Here is a 15,257-nt window from a genome sequence, read left to right on the forward strand (position 1 = left end):
CTGTAAAATGAACTCAAACTGCCTCAAAACAACTACACACACTTCAGGAACTCCTACTTTGGTCCAATTTGGAATTGGACAGAAACTCTGGCATATTGAAGCTTGGCCCCTCAGTACTTCTGTCTATGCCATACAGAAACAAACTGAGTCCCATTCAACTCCCAGCTTACCCCCAGATAGGAGCCTGGTATCTGGAACTGGTAAGCATTGCCCCTTGCAATCCTTTAATTTACTATATATAATCACAGTCAGTCTCTCTCTCTCTCTCGCTCTGTGTGTGTGTGTGTGTGTGTGTGTGTGTGTGTAAATGTTGGCATTCTCGATGTTGTTCAGATAATATATCTGAGTTGTACTTAGAACTCTGGAGTTCTAGTTTTTCAGAATGAGTAATCATAGGCTTGTGTCCCAGCTAGAGTTACTCTGGCCCTCTTACTCCTAAATTGTTGACCTAAATTAATTTCTACATTGAATACAATTTGTGGGTCCCTAGGTTCCCTTCTGGGTCCCTAGGTTTTTGAGTAACAAGCGTGCATCTTATTTTAAAGGGAAAACTGTGGGGTGGCAGTTTCCTTCATAACTGTTACTGCAGTGGCAAATGTGGTGATGGCACAAGTGACAACAGCAGGAGGGCAACTGCTACTGGGGCTGAACAATTATTATTATTATTATTATTATTAAGATTATTATTATACTTTAATTTATATAGCACTGTAAATTACACAGCTGTACATACAATCTTTTAATTAGACAGTTCTCTGCCCTCAGGCTTACAATCTAAAAGACATGACACAAAAGGAGAAGAGAATGGTTGTGCGGAAGGAGATCAGGCCTGGAGTTCATCTCTCCCTCTGAGGCCTGGACCAAGGCAGATGGATTGGAGGGAGGGCTCTGTTTCTTAACAATAGCCCGAGGGCGTTGGGCCTGCCATTTCACTCCCTCCGGCTGGAGGCTTCCCCTTCTCCCTCTCTGGATGATGGGATGGAGGAGGTGGGCTCCTCTTTCAGGGAAGGCCTGTTGGAGCTGGCTTCCCCTTCTCCCCTCTGGATGATGGTGGATTGAGGAGGTGGCCTCCTCATTCAGGGAAGGCTGTGAGAGGGCTTCCCCTCTCCCTCTCTTGGATGTGGGGGATGGGGAGGTGGGCTCCTCTTCAGGGGAGGCCTGTTGGAGCTGGCTCCCCTTTTCCCTCTCTGGATGATGGGGGATGGAGGGGTGGGCTCCTCTTTCAGGGGAGGCCTGTTGGAGCTGGCTTCCCCTTCTCCCTCTCTGGATGATGGGGAGGGAGGAGGTGGGCTCCCTTCAGGGAAGGCCTGTTGGCGCTGGCTTCCCCTTCTCCCTCTCTGGATGATGGTGGATGGAGGGTGGGCCTTCTTTCAGGGAAGGCCTGATGGAGGTGGCTTCCCCTTCTCCCTCTCTGGATGAGGGTAGATGGTGGGGTGGGCTCTTCTTCAGAGAAGGCCTGTTGGAGCTGGCTTCCCCCTCCTCCTTCTCTAGATGATGGTGGATGGAGGGGTGGGCCTTCTTTCAGGGAAGACCTGTTGGAGCTGGCTTACCTCTCCCTCCTGGATGATGGTGGATGGAGGGTTGGGCTCTTCTTTCAGGGAATGCCTGTTGGAGCGGGCTTTCCCTTCTCCTTCTCTAGATGATGGTGGATGGAGGGGTGGCGCTCTTCTTAAGGGAAGACCGTTGGAGCTGGCTTACCCTTCTCCCTGTCTGGATGATGGTGGATGGAGGGGTAAGGAAAGGCCTGTTGGAGCTGGGCTTCCCTTCTCCCTCAAGATACCAATCTAGTCCCTCAATCCCCAAAATTGCCCATCCCAGACACAAGACTGTATTCACCATACAGGTTTGTCATTTCTTGATATTGTCCATTTATATGTCTTCTATCAAAATATGATGCGTTCACAAAATGTTCTATAAAGGTTTTTGATAATTTCATTGTGCCGACTGGAAGGCTAGGAGCAAATTGCTATTAAACAAGTTATGCATTTGTCAATATTCTTTGCCTAGATACTACAGGAAAGCATGCAGAAATATCTTAACTGCTTCAGATGCCATCTGATCTTGAAAGCTGATCAGGGTCAGTTCTGCTTAGTACTTGGATGGGAGACTCTCAATGAATACCAGGTGCCCTTGGCAATATTTCAGAAAAAGGAACTGGCAAAAACACTGCTAAGTATTTCTTTTGCCTAAGAAAACCCTATGAAATTCATGGGGTTGCCATAAGTCGACAGGCAACTTGAAGGCACATACACACTTATCAGTGACTGCCACCCTGCCATCCTGATCTTCTGTTGCTTCTGTCAGACTGGCTGCTTTGCTGACAAGTGACAAGAAGAATGATCAGTAGCTGCATAGCTGATCAGTCACCTGGCAACAGAAAAGGGGGAGCCTGAGAGGTGAGGAGGCAACAGATAGGGTATTGAGAGAGTGGTGGATTTGTCCTAGCCTTGGAAGATGGTTACAAAAGGAAGCAAATGGAGAGCTAGGAGATAAAAGCTTTCTCAGGGAGAAGAGAAGCAGCTGTAGTTCAGCAGGTTTTCTACACGGGCTTGGTTTCTAACCTCATCCATTCCAGTTTGCCTAGTTTCTTCACCCTCCTGAGCAGTTTGGAAACCTGGGGAAGACTCCTTTTTGTACTAGCAGGGGCCTCTCTACCATACCTGGAAAGATGTTACAGTTCAGTAAGGAAAGGAGTATAGGAAAATATAGGAAACAATTACGGGACCTTATCCGGCTATTTCTTCTGTAGTGAGTGGGTCTCTAGGGCCTAAAGCTCTACAAATGTATCCTCCCCATGGTGATACTGGCTTAACCATGGTGGGACAGGAAAATCATAGAAACCCAATCCTACCCATTTACTCTCCTTCAGGTAGCTCAACCTGGTGCAACCTGAAGACTGCTATTCCTACAAAGAGAAAGTTTGACTGGCTTCATCATCATTTTGGCCTTGTGAATGAACAAAAGATGGAAAAGTAGGACCTTTGGGTTGTGTAATGATCTGGAACCATTAAATGTTCATGCAGTATAATTTTTGTTGTGCGTTGTTTGAAAAACAATGAAGACAGAGGGCTATGATGTCTCACTTCCTACCAAAAGGTTAGAAGGTATCACATACTTATATATGGAGATCAGACTATCCTTGCTCACACACACTCTAGAGTATGACTCTCTAACTGTACAGAAATAATGTAAAGTCATACTGATGGAGACAGCTATAATTAATTTAATGTGGCAGATACCCCGCTTATTTTATTATGTTTGCCAGGAGCAGAGTAAACTCCAGACTTATAAACTCTTACCTTGACTCTTACCTTGTTTTCAACACTCTTTCATTTTATTCCAGTATAAATCAGAAATAACTGTTGAAACTGATGAAGTCACACTGATGTAAATGCAGCACAAATTAGATGAAACCAAGGCTTCGTTTCTCAACAAATTCATGGAGACATTTGGATTTATTTTTTAAAGCACTTATTCTGAGCCCTAAGTGCTTATGCAAAACAATAAAATGCACTGCACTTTAAAACTCAACATTGCATAGCCTAAACATACTTTTCATTTAAACTATCTTACTAACAAATAATCCATAAAATCTGCCAACAATAAAAATAATTTCCTGGAACCTGTCACTCTATCAGGACATATCTTTAACAGCATTTCTGTTCTCTGAACTGCCCGTTGATCACAAAGACTGTTTCACACCCAAGGACAGAAGAAAATCTCCCTTCTCATGGCACATGTATTTCCTAGTAAGGGCAAAATTAATATTTTTGGCAGTGGCACCCAAAATCTTGTCCAAGGAAAGTAAGATTGATAGGTTTTAAATAAGTTTTTTCCCCCCGAGAGGGAGTTTGTTGTTATTACTATTTCACTATGCTTTTGAATTTATTTCAAGAGTCTTTCATTTTTGGGATTTGTTTATTGGTTTGCTTTAATGTTCTCTGTTAGGGCTGTGCTTCAGATACAGATGAATCCCAAATCCAAAACTCGCCTAAGCTACCTTGGATAGATGTGAAAAGCAACCAATCTGAAATAGAGCTCCTTTGAAGCAGACTTAATCTGAACTCTTCTCTCTGCTGGTTTAACTTTATATCTTATCGTTTCTTTCATTTCAACCATATATCTAATTAGTTTTTTACTTCTTTCAATCTATGGTAAAACTTACTTTTCCATTTATCAATGACAAAAATACATTTATAATACAGTAATTTTATCATGCTTACATAATCTCAGTATCTTTTATCTTATATGACTATCTTTTATATATCACAGTGTAGTTTATGAATGGAACACACTACTTTAGCTTTTAATTATATTGGCTCTGCTAGGGTGCTTCAGTTCGACTTCATTTTTTCTCCTATGCCACCTCAAGTAGAAGTGTTCAAAATGTTTTAGGTACAATCTGTGGGACCTAGGAGGTTGTAGCACTGGACATTCTGCATCCATAATGACTCATTCCTTCTGTACTTTCCATGACTTTGAAGCAAAAAACAAAAAAATGTTTAATATTTAATTGTTTCCCATTCATCATAACTCCTTTTGTTCTCATTAACTGTCCTTGAGTCTACCTTGATTCATGGTGATCCCGTGGATGGGACTTCCCCAAGACCCCCGGTCGTCCACTACTTTGCTCAGGTCCTACAGATTCAGGGCCATGTCCACTCTGATTGAGTCCAGCCATCTGGCATGTGATCTTCCTCACTTTCTTCTGCCCTCTACTTTTCCTAGATAAATTGTCTTTTTCTAATAATTCATGCTTTTTCATGATGTGGCCAAAGTACAACAGCCTCAGTTTGGTCATCTTAGCTTGTTGTTGTTGTGTGCCTTCAAGTAGTTTCCAAATTATGGTGTCCCTAAAGTGAACCTATCATGGGGTTTTCTTCCCAAGTTTCTTCAGAGGCAGTTTCTATCCTCTATGCCTGAGCGAGTGTGACTTGCCAAGGGTCATCCAGTGGGTTTCATGGCTGAACTGGGATTCAAATCCTGTTCTCCAGAGTCATAGGCCAATGCTTAAACCACTGCACCACACTGGCTCCATCCTAATTTAGCCCAAAATAAATCCTAATCTTCATCCCCCCCCAGTGTTTCTTCACTAGGGATTCCTCTATATGATATGTAATTTTCATAACATTTGTCTACCATAATTTAGGGGGGTAAATGTGAGGTGATCATTTTCCTTAATACCCTAAAATATTTGTTCTTGCACAAAATTATCTGCATCTATTCTTGTTAATCTTGGCAGGTTTGATCTATAACTAGCTTGTATACTTTCCACATAGCAATAGAGTGGCTTCATTTCGGATTGCATCATCCAGGTTCAAACTAAGGCTATTAAAATTTGGACATATGATGAGATGACATGAATAACTGAAAAAGACTATAATGCTTGGTAAAGTGGAAAGCATTAGGAAAAGAAGAAAACCACATTAGAGATAGATTGACTCATTTGAGGAAGCCACAGCCCTCGCACCTCAGACAAATGCTCCCTACACCCAATTTAGCTGGCTTACTACAAGGTCACCAAGATAATGGTCTAGAGATTGTGCTCTTAGGTATTTCTTTCTAAAAGGTTTCTACGGGCCAAAACACACTACAAAAATAATCCAGTTTGACCCCACTTTAATGGCCCTGGCCCACTGCTATGGAATTATGGGAAGTGTGGTTTTGTGATGCATTTTAGCCTTCTCTGTCAGAGAGCACTGTTGCCACAATAAACTACAATTCCCAGGATTCACTGGCACTGAGCCAGGGCAATGAAAGCAGTCTAAAACTGGATTATTTTGGACCTACATCTCCTAAGCATAGTTCTCAAAACAATCCCACAGTTGGAAAGAGGGAGATGAAAATATTGATAATTTTTCTCTCCTTCTGTAGCCTCCAGCATCAGTTCCATCAAGCTGGGAAAGATTACTTTTTTTGGATGACAACTCCTACAATCTTCTAGCCAATATGTTTACTTTTCCAAACTCTACAGATCCATAACCCGCCAGAGCCAATATTTAATGAACATAAGGAACTGTGGAAGAGGACGATTTGAGACAAACCATGTCCTCTTGCATTCCACTTGTAGAAGTACTCCACTGGATCAGAAGTTTCCCATAGATAGGAGGAGCCCACCCACTTATGGAAGCAAATACTGATCTGCCCCATGGGCTAAACCCAAAGTTATATTGGACCAACTGGTTAAATCTTGAATTAGATCAACCAAATAGACTAAATCCAAGTTCCAAGTAGAGTGGATTCATTGAAACCAATGAGACCTATATAAGTGGTAACTAACAAGTTCAGTTTATTTGCATGGGTGGGGAATTCAAAACAGTAAAGTGAAAGCATATTCCCAAGATTCTCTTGAAGTAGGTATCTTCTTTTCATAGGGCACAGGATTAGACCTCACCTCCTGGACCCCTTCTAAATCAACATATTATTATTATTATTATTATTAATAATAATAATCTACTGAGGTACAACTGTCCAAAATGTAGCCTTTGCAAAATATTCTAGGAATATTTCCACCAGTCTCTCTTCTGTTCAAAGATTTTTCATGTTTAGCAACAGATTCCCTCTCCAGAATGATAAACTATAGAAGAGGCATTCAGTTTTCTTTTTCTTATAGAAATAATTCTTTGCTATAAATCAGTGCACATACACATTTCAACGTGCTTTGAAGGCAAGACTCATCTGGGTCTTCGCTTAGAGCAGGATAACCATCTTTGTGAACAATTCCCAAGCACGCCATATAAGCAAATAAAGATCAAGGTTGATTTGTTCTTTGCAAATTTATTTATTTATTTATTTATTTATTTATTTATTTATTTATTTATTTTTAATGTTTAAAGAATGTGTCTACTGGGCTCTAGATCCTGGGACCAGATGCCATATAGTGAGAAAAAACTAAACCATGCCAGGAGGTGACCGAGCTTTTTCAAAATCTTATTCTTTTTTTTTCCCTGTAAGAAAGATTGCCTCCTCTTTGGAATAATGCAATTTCACATTTGCTCCAGGGTCAGAATTTATACGATTAAACTGATGTTTATCTAAACATCTAGCATGACACCATCTTTCAGCAATAATAATGCAGAAAAGCCCCTGAGAAACAGATTTCAAAAGGAGATATTTCAATCTTCTCTGTATTACTTGTGCTTAACACAGCAGGGGAGATTATCATTATAGATCTGTATCCAAGCTGATCAGTATGCAAACAATGCATATTTAAAATGTGAAATGTCTGGTTTAATAGTAAACTAAGCAGACTTAGAGCAATTCCGTTATTGGCTCATCAGGTTGAGACACTGAATCACAGCACATACTGTACCATATGTGAAAGTACAGATGGTTCCAAGTCTCCTTTGGTACAATCAGTTTCTATCCAGTAAACTTAATAAAATGCATTTTAAGGGGGAAGCTTACATAGTTATTAGACTGCTGGTTTATTTTGTTCATGAAAAGAAGCCTCAAGAGGTTGAAATTCTGAGTAGAGGAGGAGGAAGAATGTAGTTGTGGGGTTTTTTTTAATGAATGAATAAAATAATGACATGCTGAAGGCACACATAACTAAGTGGTGGTAGGGTGATGCTTTGGGTCCAGAGCATCAGCCTGCCGCTGCATAGTTATGGATGGCTCCAGCATGTCATTATCATATTCAATAATGTTAAAAGTAATTTTTCAAGCTCTTTTATTACTTCTATTACTATTATGGATGGATTGGTTTCCTGCTCAAAATGTCTACCTTAACCAGTTTTCATTTCTGAAGAGTTATAACAATACGTATGTATGGGAATATAATGAGATGAAACAGGCCTCCTGCAGCTATGGAGGTCCTGACCTGGACTAGGGCTACAGTCCAATTCAACCCATCCCTCACCAGTACATTCCTCTATTTAAAAAGTCATTAAGGGTCAATCATGGCTGTCCCAACAGGTACTGGAATTTGACCCCAATCCTCCAGGTTTACAGATGGTAGCTAGATGGCACTAGAGTAGTCTGGTTGATAACACACGGATATTATTATTGTTGCTATTGTTCATTTAAGAATGGTTTGCTATGGAACAGGCAGCACAATTTAGTAAAGAGAAACATAAATTTGTTGTTGTTGTTAAATGCCTTTGGGTCAGCTCCAACTCATGGTGACCTATGGATGAGACATCTCCAAGCCCCCCTATCTTCCACTGCTCTGCTCAGTTCCTGTAGATTGAGGCTTGTGACCTCCCTAATTGAGTATATCCATCTGGCATGTGATCTGCCTCTTTCTACTGCCCTCCACCTTTCCAAGGATCAGTGTCTTTTCAAGTGAGCCATGCCTTCTCATCATTGTGGCCAAAATATGACAGCCTCATTTTTGTCATCTTGGTTTCCAGTTCTGATTTGAGCTGTTCAAGGAGCCATTTGTTTGTCATTTTGGCTGTCCATGGTATACTCAGCACTCTTCTCCAGCAGCATATCTTGAATGAGTTGATTCTTCTTCTATTCATTTTCTTCACTGTCTAGTTATCATGTCTATACATAGTGATGGGGAATATTATGGCTTGAACAATTCTGATGTTAGTACTTAGCTGTTTGTCTTTACCCTTTAGGATCTTCTATAGTTCTTTCATAGCTGTCCTTCTTATTCCTAATCTTCTTCCTATTTCTTGGCTGCAGTCACCAATCCGATCAATATTGCATCCAAGGTATGGGAAGTATTTCACTATTTTGATTTTTTTCATTGTCTAGGTTAAATTTATGTATATCTTCCATGGTCATTATTTTTGTTTTCTTTACATTCAGCATTAAGCCTGCCTTTGCACTTTTATCTTCAACCTTCTTTAGTAATTGTCCCAAGTCTGTCATGTTTCCCACTTGTAATATGGTGTCATCCACATATCTAAGCTTGTTGACATTCCTTCTTCCTATCTTCACTCCTCCTTCTTCTGAGTCTAAACCTGCTATTTTTCTGATGTTTTCTGCATACAAGTTGAATGACAAAAATAAATATCCTCCACAAATTTCAAGTTCATTTTGTAAATCATAACTGTAAACCTTAAATAAACAATGACATAAGAACATTTCCTATAATAGCCAGACTTGGATAATAACAATGTGGGCATTGTGATAATATACATTTCAGGGCACCATACTCTCAAGCCACCAGCCACTTTTCCTCATGCTAAACTATGTTTGGATATAATTGCACATGTGTACAGGCACACTTAAGCACAAGCTGTTTCTTCCTACTTTCCATCTCATTTAAAGACAGACAAGAAATGCAGTTATTCCATTGCTCATGTTTACTAGTTATCACATCTTTTTTTTAAAAAAAATTACCTGTATCTGAAGACATAGGCCAGAGATGGCAAACCTTTTAGAGACAAAGTGCCCAACTCAATGGCGTTCCAACACCAGGTGTCACCTGGTGCCAGGGAGTGGGACTTCCAGAGATGGTACTTCTGGGGCAGGACTTCCGGGGCTGGACTTTCCCAGAGACAAAGACTTCTGGAGGCTGGACATCCATGGAGACAGTTAAAGATACAGAAGGGTGGAGGAAAAGGAGGAACAGGCACACACCTGTTCCTCCTTTTCCTCTGTCCTCCCATGCCTTCAACTGTCTCTGTGTGCCCTCAGAGATGGCTTCATGTGCCAGAGAGGGCACACCTGCCTTAGGTTCGCCACCACAGACATAGGCACTACTTCCCCATGTGCCCAGCAAACATGTTTAACTATTCCACATACCAGACTTTATGCCTTCAGAGCCTGCAGGGTTTGTTGTTGTTGAATGCCATCATGTCAACTTCAACATATCACACGAATGAGAGACCTCCAAGTCATTCTGTTTTCAACAGGCCTGTTCAGGTCTTGCAAACTCAAGACTGTAGCTTCCTTGGCTGAACGTATCCACCATTGATGTAGTCTTCCTCTTTTTTATACAGCCTTCCACTTTGCCATGTATCATTGTCTTTTCTAATGAATGATGTCAAAGACTTATAGGATCATCAAGACTATCCTGTCCAATCCCTTGCCATACAGGAATACACAATCAAAGCACTACCAACCTCTGTTTTAAACAGCCTCTGTTTAAAAACCTCCAAAGAAAGAGACTCAACTACACTCTGAGGATGCATATTCCACTGTTGAACAGCTCTTACTGTCAGGAATTCCTTCCTAATGTTTATGTGGAATCTTTCATGATATGTTCAAACTATGACAGTCTCAGCTTAGCCATTCTGGGGAGAGTTCAGGCTTGGTTTGCTCCATTTATTTGTTTATGTAGTGGTCCATTACAGAACCCTCCTCCAGCACCACATTCCAATTGAGTTGGCTATCCTATCAGTTTTCTTTACTGTCCAGCTTTCACTACGGGCCCATACTGACAGGTCAAAATAAAGCTGCTTCAGGTCACTTTGGAGGTATGCTGTTTAAATGACACGTACATCTTAAGAGGCCAGAAGCTGCACCAAAGCAGCACTCCAGTCCTTAGGACTGGAGCATGACTTTGGCACAGCTTCTGGCCACTTAGGATACATGAATCATTTAAACAGCATGCCTCCAAAGTGACCCAAAGCAGCTTTATTTTGGCCTGTCTGTACTGGCCCTACTATACACAGAAACTGGAAATACAATGACATGGGCAATCTTGACTTTGGTATAACCATGAAGGGTTATACCAAAGTCAGGATTGCTCATGCCATAATATTTCCAGTTTGGTGCATAAACATGCATAAGTATATAAGAGGTATAAACTGTTCAATGTAATCCCAGCTCTGTGGAGATTTTACATGGTTAAAGGATTTTTGATAGCTATCCCTACACAGTGAGTTCCCACATAATCACAGTGGATAATGGGAAGCAAAGGATTCATGTACACATTGTGAAAACATTTATTTGCATTAAGTTACTGCTGTGTACAGTGTCTATATTAGTTCATTAAGTGGCAGTAATGTCCTACCTTTTTTTCAGTGAGCTCAAATGAGTCTGTGTGGCTCTTCTTTCTGCTCTATCATCACAACACTCTTTTGAGGTAGGTAAAGCTAAAAGAAAGAGTGTGATTTGTCAGACAGCCCAGTGAGCTTCATAACTCATTGTAGACTTCAGCCTGGCTCTCCCAAGTTCCAAACCCTTTAACCACCACACCATATTAGCTCTCTTATTTCAGCCAACTTCCTGAAAAGGCAAAAGTACTGTGTGAATCTAAATTTGCTGTATTTAGTTTTCCTCTATAAGGCCTTACAACATAACTGGACTTCATAGATTGCATAGCTGATCATTGCTGGATTACAGAACTTAAGAGGCATAATGGGGGTTTATAAATACAAGTGTTATGCATATGTGCTGAGGCTTTTATCATTTTAGCTTGAAGCATATACATGCACACCTACATCCCCATTTGTATTTATGCTTTTCCATATGAATGAAAACAATTCAAACATTCTGCACATTGGGATGTCCTAGAAAATTCATCTCCATGCATATATAAAAATATACAAAACAGCTGCCAAGATGCAAAAATTCTGAGCTCAAAAGCTTTAGGCTGGTGAACATTAAAACAGCTGATTCAACTCCTCAAATACAGGATTTATAGAATATGTAACACTGTCATTTTCTGAAGCGAAAAAAATCCCCAATATACATTTAGTATAATTATGCTGCATCTGATTTCATAACAGGGCCCCAGCTGTGATTCTACACAAGTTTGTAAGAGAAGCATTTTGGAGAAGTCACATGTGCCCATCACTATAGGGTTTCTATGCTCTTGCTATACAGATCCTTAGGCTGTTCAATGTGGTAAGATCACACTTGGAAACTGGCATCTTTTAAAAGGAGGCAACAACAGCTGTTATGTGATAGCAAGACACCATGCAAGAACTAGTATGTTTTCATTTTTTCCAGTATCATTAGCTGTGACTGTCAAAGGTTATGTTTACATGACATGTTCCTAGATTATTCTAAGATTTGTTGCCTCAGGTTCATTGTCATGAAATAACCATTCTTGTATAAACACATGGGAAATTTCAAGTTTTATCATATACGCTTTGGTTCACCCTTTTGAGCTGCTTTTGGGTTGCTTTATACTTGCAATAAATACTGAAGTCTTTGAACCTGAGAGAATTGTCATATACTTGCTCACCTAGTTATTTATTCTAAGGCAGAAAAGAGGAGAGGGGAGATGACTAATAATTATCCAGGGATTTATTTTTCAATAAGCTTAAGGATCTGCTCTTATAAACATTACAAATCAGAGATTTGCACAAAGGAATGCATTGTTTCAGGATAATTAAGCATGTCAATGAGCCAGAAGACCACAAGACTAAAGAGGAGTAAATCCAAGTAATCCTTAATTGGTTTGTAAGATTACAGTATTAGTTCTGTGAGTGAAACATTTGGAAACACACATCCATAAAATTATTAGTGTTCTCTTTGGTGTGCATAGCAAGAAAATATTGGAGCTATCTAAAGTAACAAGTGGCATCTTAAAGATTAGAAAATGAATTATTCATAAACCTTCAGAGATTAGAACATGGGTGCTAAAGTGTCAGCTGGAAGCTACAAGTGAGCCAGCCCTCAGCTCTTTTTTAGACCTTCTTGGGGGAATTGCCCCTGGACCATTTTAGGATGAAATTAGACCTTTTAGTTTAAAAAAGCCCAAAAAATTAACTAGAAGTCATGATGAGGTCAACATGTTCCCTTCCTGTTTACAAAAAGGCTTTATGGAGCAAAAGGGAGCAAAAATAGCATTAAAAATGAAGATGGGTGCTTGGTAAGGGTGGGGTTTTGGTAAGAATTGTGAGCTCCATCAAAGTCTTCTGGGGGCCAGTGCAGACCTCTAACCCACCTTTGGACTAAAAGCAATATGATAGATATCCTAAATGAGAAGCTTGATATGTACCCTAGAAGAGAAACGTGTAAGAGCTTGTCCACAAGTACATATCCACATCCACCAGGTACATGTATACACTTTACCATTTCTAGGGGTGGAGAATGATGGCCATATTAGTGTGTTGCAGCAAAAATAATGAATATTCTCATGACACCAAAACTAACACTTTAATAGGACATCAGTGTTCATGGACTACAGCCCAGGTCATCAGGATTTTCCTAATCTTGGAGCCTTTGCCATGCTTGCTTCTCTCCCAATGGAGTTGTTTGTTTGTTTGTTTTTTACCATGCCAGTCCTTTGGAATTAATATATGGTCTAGCCATCAAGGTATGTTATTGTAGGGGAAGATAGAACCCTGGATAGCTCCAAATTTTGTATCGGTAGAGACTCATGCAAGCAACTCAGGTTGTAATTGTAGTGAAGAAATAATGCAGAGTAAAATTCTTGCCACTGTATTATTGTTTCTTGAGTGATGGGAAATATTCTTTCCATCCTTACCCATGGGTCATACTGTTACTGTGTGTGTGTGCGTGTGCACATATGTGTGTCCATATGCATATGTACATGCATTGGAGTCTTTGGTCTGCAAGGACAGTGATACAATCTCCTTGGACCAGGAAAATAGTAGCAAGCTGAACTGTGTATGCGTTTGAGCCTCTCAGGAACTGGGTGCAGTCATCTAGTGTAATTTCCTCCCAACTCCATCATGTTCTTGGGATTCATGACCTAAAACCCTAAATATGGAGACTGTGGCCCCATGACACAAGCAATCAAATAAAAACTTGTTAACAACCACTAAACTAATTGGAGAATACTACTGGAATACCATAAGGCGATTTACTGCTCCTTTACTGTGAAGTGGCCATAGGAAGCAGCTTTCAGTAGTGTCTTACATATAATATGAGGATATTAATTCAGATCTTATAATTAAATCCAAAGTGCAGTAGATCAAAGGAAAATCACATGAGCAAATCTGATGCTGCTGTTCCTGTAATAGTATTTTTCTGTGCTAGTTATTTGGTAAATCTCAAAAGGGTTGGAAGATTAATGATATGTACTCTAATTGAGAAACTTGTAAGAATTTGTCCACACTTTAGCTTTTGCTCCCCTTCATTTTTCCATAGCCATCAAGCTTTTACTTTTCAGCCAATCTCTCTCTCCCCCCCCCCTTTCTCCGTATCTCTATGTTATAAGACAATAATCACTGCAAGACTATGAGGTGGGGTAGTAGTGTTGGATGTTTTTAGTGATTTTGGAGGGAGAGTTGAGCAACAGTAAAGGAGAAAAAAGTCTTTGTGGTGAGGAATACTATATATCTTACAGTATAATGGTATCTTTTTACCCTACACTGCTGCTATGCAAAGTGGTAGACCATGGATTGGTGCCAGTCCTCACACCATTGGTTATTGGTTTCTGATGAGTTTCCAGGGGGGGGAAAGGAAACATTATAGCCAATGGCCAACATAGAGGAAACAAATTGTTGGTCCCTTGCTTCTGATAGGGCACCACTCTAGGCCACCATGCCTTCATACAGTATAATGAGAAATGCTGCCCATTATGCTGCCATGATGCAGCCTTTCATTCCAGATACATGGATGGAGAGGAGACATGGTGGCTTCCTCTGCTAGAAAACAGTCTAACCCAAGAGTTATAACCACCCCCGGAGATCTTGGGAGGCCATTCCGTGCCACTCCACCATACCAAAAAATTAAAAAAAAAATCTCCAAATGTTCCCCAACACACTCTAGTGGCTGTGGGGGACTTTTTCACCATGTTTTTAGCTCCACCTAGGCCCAGGAGAAGCACTACCCCCCCCCCCAAAAAAAACATTTACTTTTGGTTTGAAAAGAGTTCTTTCCTGGGCCTAAAATGACCTGGGATAAAAAACCTGGCAAAAAAATACCCTCATGTCCCCTAGAGGGCATTTGAGAACATTTGAGGGCAAACTGACACTGGGTGGGGGCTCAGCTTATGAACTGGCATGTGGCCCATGGGCTGTATTTCCCCCTATCCTGGTACAAATGGATGCTGTTGATGTCATTACTACTGTCATATCAACATGCAATCATTCTTTTTTCCTTTACATTATCATTTTCATACTTTCAATGTCATCAAAGAAGGCTCTCATAGCCTTGAAGGGGATCAGAGGTAAGAGGCAGCCTTTGCTCAACACAAGTTTGAATGGGTGGGTTCTTTCACTTTGAGCTGCTACTGTCCTGAACTTTAACAGAAATCTTGCACATGGAAATGATGCAGAAGCACTTCCTTGCTTATTTTAAATTCTACCTTTCTCTTCAAAGTGGGATAAAGACAGGTCACAATAAGATTATAAACCAGGTACAAATAAAACTGTAAGAAGGTGCAATGTTAAAACACCACTAGACACATTAAAAACACAATAGAATGAAAA

The sequence above is a fragment of the Sceloporus undulatus genome, chromosome 1, assembly GCF_019175285.1.
Source record: "Sceloporus undulatus isolate JIND9_A2432 ecotype Alabama chromosome 1, SceUnd_v1.1, whole genome shotgun sequence".
NCBI lineage: Eukaryota > Metazoa > Chordata > Lepidosauria > Squamata > Phrynosomatidae > Sceloporus > Sceloporus undulatus.